This window comes from Oreochromis aureus, unplaced genomic scaffold (genome assembly GCF_013358895.1).
Source record: "Oreochromis aureus strain Israel breed Guangdong unplaced genomic scaffold, ZZ_aureus HiC_scaffold_52, whole genome shotgun sequence".
Classification (NCBI taxonomy): Eukaryota; Metazoa; Chordata; class Actinopteri; order Cichliformes; family Cichlidae; genus Oreochromis; species Oreochromis aureus.
In genome coordinates, this window is record NW_024108950.1 from 6,038 (window position 1) to 13,820 (window position 7,783).

At 37.1% G+C, this 7,783-nt stretch overlaps 1 long non-coding RNA gene across 1 annotated transcript; it reads right to left on the reverse strand.

Annotated features, from left to right (window-relative positions):
• Positions 1–4,373: 4,373 nt before the first annotated feature.
• LOC120437093 lies at positions 4,374–7,525 on the reverse strand. The gene is made up of 3 exons (XR_005610824.1): positions 7,335–7,525; positions 6,082–6,108; positions 4,374–4,538 (listed from the first exon to the last, which is right to left on the reverse strand). It is a non-coding gene; the product is annotated as an uncharacterized LOC120437093 (long non-coding RNA).
• Positions 7,526–7,783: the final 258 nt, after the last annotated feature.

Here is a 7,783-nt window from a genome sequence, read left to right on the forward strand (position 1 = left end):
ATCAATGTTGAAAAGCCTTGACTTGAAGTAAGCACTTGGTGTGAGTTTAAGACGTCTCTTTTCATCCAGTGTATTCTGACCAGTAGGAAACTGCACAGGAAATGCCATGGCTTCCAAATGAGGAGTTCTGAAGAAGCTAACAGGATTGTTTCTTTCTGCAGGAGCCACACAATATGTGTTATCAGTGAAACAGAGAATCTCTTCTGAAATGTCTACAGGCTGCAGGCAACTTTCTAGAGCAAAACCTCCATTGTTCAAATCACTTTCTGGTTCCTCTGGATTTTGTTCCTCTGGTTGTTCATCACAGGATTGCATATTAATATCTTGTTCACTTTCAGACTCAGTTTCACACAAAGGGCATCTTTTCATAGTTGTCAATTTCCATTAAATCTGCTTCATCATAATCATCACTTCCCATGCTAGCTTCATCACTGCTGTCATCATCAGGTAACGTTGGATCACAAAGCAATGCATCATCTCTGATAACAATATCTGTGTACTGTGGATGAATTTGTTTGAGTTTACGCAGGGCTTGGATCAGTTTAGACCAGGTGACAGTCTGGAACAGCTGATGGCCTTTGTAGCACAGTCGTCTTTTCAGCTTGATCCTCATTATCTGTGATTGGCTTCTGAGCCGAGGTAAACAGTCAACTGTTTGTTGGACCTCAGATGGTACACACACCACATTACCACGTATGAGTCTTTGTCTGCCCTTTGGAAGTGGAATAATCTTTGCAAATGGTATGCATTTGGCAATCAGATGTCTCTCCAGAATGTTGAGATCACACAGTTCAGCTGGAATATCCTGCAGTTCTAAACCATTGACAGCAGCAAGCCTTGGCATGCGTCCACTTTTGAGGAACTGTGACACGTGTGACAGATATACTCCTTTTTTTTCTCTCAACAGGAAAGCTGCAGTGATCATTACATGCTTCATCACACACATGAACAAATTTACCAGTTAGACACTGCTGAGCTACAGTTTGGTGTTTTGAGTAATTTTCTCTTTTGCAGATTTTCACCTGATTAGGAAAAGAAGCTTTTAGACAAACAGTACAAACATAAGATGGTGCTGACTTAATGTTTGATCTGAAACGAGATATGGCCTCATTCATTAAACTGTTATCTGGATGACACTGTAAACTTTCAGCTGGTTGATGCATCTGACGATATTTTCTTTTTATGTTCATTGCACATCTGATATTATGCATCTGTCTAAAAGAAAAAACGTTCCAATATTTTACTCTCATTCGTTCTCTCATATTCTCTTTGTGTTGTTGCTGAAATTGTCTCTCTTCTCCATAACGTTTAGTGATGTAAGATCGTTTTTTCTGCTTAAATTCTTCACTTTTATATAGACTATATACATATGACCTCATGTAAGCTTTATGTTTCTCTCTAAATTCAACACAAGTTCTGTATGTTCTTCTTATATGCTCCTTTTGCTTTTCTTGAATATATACATCCTATATTCTTTCTTCTTTTATCGTTCTCTTCTCTTTTTTCTCTGAATATCTCTTTATATGTTCTTTACGTACTTTCTCTCGGAATATAGAAGATTCTCTATATAAATTATTCTCATTCGCTCCTTCTTCTTTTCTTCTCTATGTATGTTCTTTCTGCTTTTCTCTCGGAATATAGGACTGTCTTTTATTCCTTACGTTCTTTTCTCTCTCTAATTTTAGCACTTTTCTATACAGCCTTTTGTTTTTTGCTCCTTCTGTTTTTGCTTAAAATCATCCCTCTCTCTATAGATCTTCCTCAAATGCTCTGTCTGTTTCTCTCTATATGTAGCATTTAGTTTATACAGATTATTTTTGTACACTCGCTTCTTCTGTCTGTGATCAGGATCGTTAGACTTAGTGGAATTTTTTTTCTTTGCCTTAAAGCGTTCATCAGAAGTGTACATCTGCCTTTCTTTCTTTTTCTGATTTTCCTTCCTTTGTGGTAGTTTTTGTTGGGTGAATAATCTTCTCCTCATTTTTTTCCTTTCCTGTTTGTTACGTTTCAACACTGTATGTGAGAGTTCCTCTGTTGTGTTAGTTGAACAGGAGGCAGTGTTTGAATCATTCTGAGGAACAGAATCTGGTGTTACTGGAGTTTCTCTCACAGAAGATGCAGAGGTTTCCTTTTCAAAATAATCAGAAGGATGATGGTTGTTTTCGGGAGCAGCTGTCTCATTTGAAGAATCAGCTCTGGATGACGTCACTTCAGTGGTTACAGTCTGGGTAACAGTTTTCCGTGTCTGCTCAGTGGATGTTTGGGAATTTAATTCATGAATTGGTTCATTTAAAGCTGGTGCTGGTGCACTTGTAGCGGTTTGTCTGTATTTGGTGGTTTGATTAGCATCTCTTCTGTCAGCTGCGTTTTCACTGTGAAACTCGACAGGCTGTAGCTCATAAGTGCAGGTTGGCGCGATGCTAAACATTCGGTACAAGCATTTGATCCTGTCAATCATGTCGTTAAGACGTGTGAATTTTAACATAACTGCAGTTCCACCACTTACACCTAGCGACAATGGCATTCCTGTAGACTTACGTGGGTGAGGGTCAAAATATGCATATTCACCTGAAGTCAGCCTGCAAACTGCGATCACCGTTCCTCCCATGACTAGCAAAGCGTAGCGAAACTCTGAAGCCAAACACTGTAGTCCCTGTTCAAGGCTCGGAAGATGATCTGTACCATCAAATGTGCCGTAACGAGCAAACTGAGACATATCCACTTGATACTCGTGTCTGCGGCTGGTGACCACTGTGGGAAGCTCATCACAGGCTAGAAACACGCTGTTCACAAACCTCTTTCTGGCATCTGAATACACGGCATGGCCTTTGTCCAACACACGGTTAAGATCTGCTCTGGTAATGAATTCATCCTCATGTAAGAATGACAGGAAAACCAAACTGTTCGCCATGCATTGCTGATTCCTGTACTTTCCATACCTAGGAGAAGCCTGGCTTCGGGATGCACAGATGCTACTCACTCGTGGACGACTTTCACTGTTTGTAACCTGTACATGAGACGGTCCTGGAACTTCTCCATCATGCTGCGTTTGCACAGTTACCTGGGGTTCAGTCTGGATTACCTGCTGTACTTTAGCCTTTGGCACGGACACTGAGCAAACACCTCTCTTTACAACGTCTGCATAAGACACTGTGGCTGTCTGAATGCTGCTCTGCACTTCTGGACTGGGAATAGTTGCATCAGACACCTTTACCTGCTCACGGCTGAGAGAAACATTTACCTGTTCTTTCTCCTTCTGTCGTCTAAGCTTCTGGGACTGTGACCGTTGACCTTTCCTTGGCATTTTGTTAAAGTACAAACTGGGGCTTATATGTATTTATACAGATATGAACAAACCTCAACCTGGAAACAGTGAAAAACTTGTAAGTCTTCAAATTGCTATCAAATCTGAGAAATGTAAAATTACTCAAATGTTCTTATGGATATGTAAATGATGTAAAAGGCTTAAATCCAAACTCAATATTAAATATATTCAAAGTTCTCTGAAAACACTTGGGTCAGTTTTATTGTAGCTTTTTCAGAAACTGTATATTTTTTAACCAGACTGGTTAATGATTAGATCTATACTTCTGTAATGGGATATTTAGAAATCACAACAATCAACAGGATATAATAAAACTTCTGACTCTTAAATAGAGTTTATGTAAATCTTTCAGATATCTAAAATTTAAAGCAAATATAAGGAGCTGTGATGGTGTGGTGATCAGATGACAGGCGATGAGGATTCTTAAGCTGGATGTTCTGCAGCAGTCAGGAAACAGGAAGTCTGGGTTCTCAGGGCAGCTTCTAGATGACAATTGTGACTGAACACTTACACTGAGTAATAGAAATGGGTTTGAATAATAATAGTATTTATATATAACTTACTGTAGTCAAATGTTATAGTCAATGAAACAGACTTGAAAAATATATTTGATCTGATTTAATATTTATGTGAATACAGCAGTCTGAATGTATGTATTACAAAATAACCAATTATCTTATTACAGATAAGCCTTTAAAAATGTGTATATTTTATATAATTTATCAAAGTAATTGCACAAAAGGCAAACTATCAGTGTAATGCCAAGTCAAAACTATAAATGTGGGGCTGTGTAAGTAGTTTGTACTGTAAGTTCTACTGTACTGTAATTCTACTACTGTATATTCAACTTTTACTTATAATTTCCAGCAAAATGACTGGATGTGAGAGAGTTTAACGACAGGAAAGATGGAGCAGTGAGAGCGGAGATCTCTCAGAATTCTGAAAACAGATCGACGAAGTTCTGGTAACTTCAATTCCAAAAACTTGGTTTCTTGTCAAACTTTAAAACTTGATTTCTTGTCAAACTTAGATTTCTTGTCAACTCAGGTTCAAGCTTGTCAAATTAGATAGAGCTCATGGCGGAGAAATGATAGAAGATAGAATGGCTTGTCAAAAAGATGGAGCAGGGAGAGGGAGAGTGATAGGACAGACTGAAATTGCTTGTTAATTGCTTGTCAACGATAGAGGGAGAGGGTTTTCTGCAGCAGGTCACCTGTAAGACAAAAAGGGACTGGAATTAGGCATATTTCAATAAACATGGCTTTCCAGTATTTTTCGGACTATAAGTCACAATTTTAAAAGCCTTTAGTTTTCTCAAAAATCAACAGTTTATATTATGTATTAATTCTGGCTGTGCTTAGTGACCTCAACCCAATTTTATGTGCTACACGGCGCTCAAACACCTGTCAAAATGTTTTAGTATGACTTTGGAAAGCTTTAAAGCTGCAGCGCTTGATGGATTGTTGGAGCCATTACAGCTACAGTAGTCAGGAGCCTCGCGGAGTAATTCGTATTGTCCTTAAACATAATGTTATGGTGTGTGTATGAGGACCTGGCATCTGTTTAGAGACATGCGTATGAAGCAGATTTCAAAACCGATCAATCCATGAAGAATTTGATAGATTGTGGAAGAGGACTGAACAGAAAAAGATGTATTGTTATGTGTTACCACTGAAAAATGTTGAGAGTTACTGTGAATGAGTTGAATAGTTTGAGTTATCTGAATATTTGGTTAGCTGCATACGCCTTATAATCCGAAAAATACAGTACGTACAGGGCTTTACATATTGAAGAGTTCCACAGTACATTATTGGACTGACTGAAAATGCTCAAAAATGGTGGTGGAACTATTCTAAAGAAAGTTTTACATTCTATTAACACAATAAAAACAAACAAACAGTGTCTATAAACTTACACCAAGATGTGCTGCTACAATAACCTACTGTAAATATCATATGGTCCAACAAAACCCACACACAGGTTAGAGCAGACAGTTTCAGGCCACCTGCTTAAAATTTATGCCACATCACATGTTCCTTAATCACCAATATTCTAAAATCCCTGTTTCTGTGTGTACTTACCTGGGACAACAGTACATCATAATATCTGGGCACACAGAAACAGGGATTTGAGATCCGTTAACATAAAAGTAAACAATACTTTACTCAGTATGACTTTAGGCAAAATGAGAAATTTGGAGATGGATGGTTCCTACAAAGCAGTTTCTACATATTTCAGTCACATTTGGGGTATGTTTAATACACAGCCATAAGCACTCCACTAAATCTAGGACGTACTTATAATGGCCGATTTAAAGGCCTAATTAAAAATGTAGTATGATGATAATTTCTTTATAGATCATTTAATCATAAAATACAGAAATGAGTGCTATATCTGTGCTTTAGATTTTTTCCAGTCATCAACAAAATCTTTAATTAAAAGACTAATTCAAAGAGCAGTTTTCAGACAGTCACTTAATTTAATGAAGGGAAAGAAGCTTTAGAAATCCACAAGGCCCTACTTGAAGACCTAATTGTACCTAAACTGCTGTTCATGAGCTGCTCTAATGTGAAAAAATATGCGCTGCTACAATAACCTACTGACCTCTGTAGGTCTGGAAATGTTTACACAGACTTTTCTAGGATTTGATGACTTTTGATGATCACCAATAGCTGTGCTGACTCACAGCACTACACTGAATCTCCTATAATGAGAAACATTTCCCAGCACTGCACCTCAGAAAAACCTTTACTTACCAGACTTGAGACGATCAGATCAGCAGTCTAGAGAAAGGAAACAATTCATCAGATCACTGTTTGATGATTCAGACTGTAGAGCCTCTTCACACACAATCCAATTTACTGTGACACAAATTAACTAGTAAAATCCTCAATTACTTTAAGCTTTTTTAAGTTTACTGTAGTCTAAAGAGGAGATAATTGAACTGCAGGGTCTCACATGGCTATAGCATGTGTAATAAAAGCATTATTACTACAGAAATGCAAAGAACAGGCACCAATATTTGTTGGCACAAGTGCAGGATACACCAAATATTTCCTACACAGAAGCCTTGTGGCTCCAACATTTTCTACAACAGGTCAGTGCTAATAAAGTGTGAAAAACCAAAACTTTTAATGTCCTTTCAGGTTAAAAACATTAAATACAAAGTAATTCTTGAAATCAGAAGCAACAGAAAACCTCATGTTTTGGTTAGTCTGATATGAATATGCAAATCCTAAAATACATGTAAATATTGACATGTTACAATAACAGAGGTGCAGAATGTTTTGTGATTAAAATTAAATGTCTTAAAATATTACACTACAAAGTCATTTCATCGTATCTGTTCAAGGAATATTTATGTATGTTGCAATGTCCCTTTTTGGCAACATTTCTACTTAATTTTAAAACATATTATATTCACTAAATAAGTAATAAACTAATTTGACACATTGGCTGTAATGTACCTAACAATGTCCACTCACACCTCTGGTTCTTTTCGTTTTTATTATTGCTTAACTGTTAAAGCTATTACTTATACCATGTCAGGCAAAATACTTCTACAATGTTCTGACTTTAAATGTAATACATTAGCAGAATTTGAGAGACAATATAAATCAATACCTGTGCAGCTCTTAAGTGTTTGAGGAACCACTTATACTCACTCCCCTAAAACACTTTCATTGTTTTGTCTGCTACTTAAATCCACAAACATAAGTACAAAATGAACAACTGTATAAAGACATCTGACATTTAGCTATGTTTGGATTTGATAAGCCATAAGAAATTTAAATCATACATAAATGGGCTACTAAACTTCAGGGACATTTTCAGGGACAGTCAGAGGCCCTGTGTGGGGGCTTTGCTGCTACAGGTCACAAATCCTGTGTTTTTGCCCATCAGTAAATGGAAACATATCACAAAAAGTCAAACTACTGTATGTAAGTCGTCAAATGTGCTACGCAATGCCAGGTTCATACTGCTTCAGTTACAATCACTGTTTACTTACCAGCAAAGGCAAAACCAAAGATCTCGTTCACTCTGTGTAACAAAAGACAAAGCACAAAAACACAGAATGAGACAACTCAAATCAGCATCACAGTCAATACTACATCACTCTGTGTAGTCCAAAAGATTCAGTACACTTCTTTGTTTACCACAGCAACAAACAACTCACCTCTTTTTTTCTACACCTTATTAAAGATTACTGTCTTCATTAAGGTAATATGTGGTTTCATCCATTTGTAATAAGCCACACAACTTTCTCAGTTATGTGATAGCTTAGTTTGGTGCTATTAGATAACACAGTAGATTTAATAAGCAATGATTTGCTACACCTAGCACTGCACACGTTATCAAATTCTGACATCACAATTTCAAAGCATGAACAATCATAAATGAAAGCTTGGATGATATATTTGTAGGCTTCAACATTTGAGTTGGTCTGCATTCAAATTC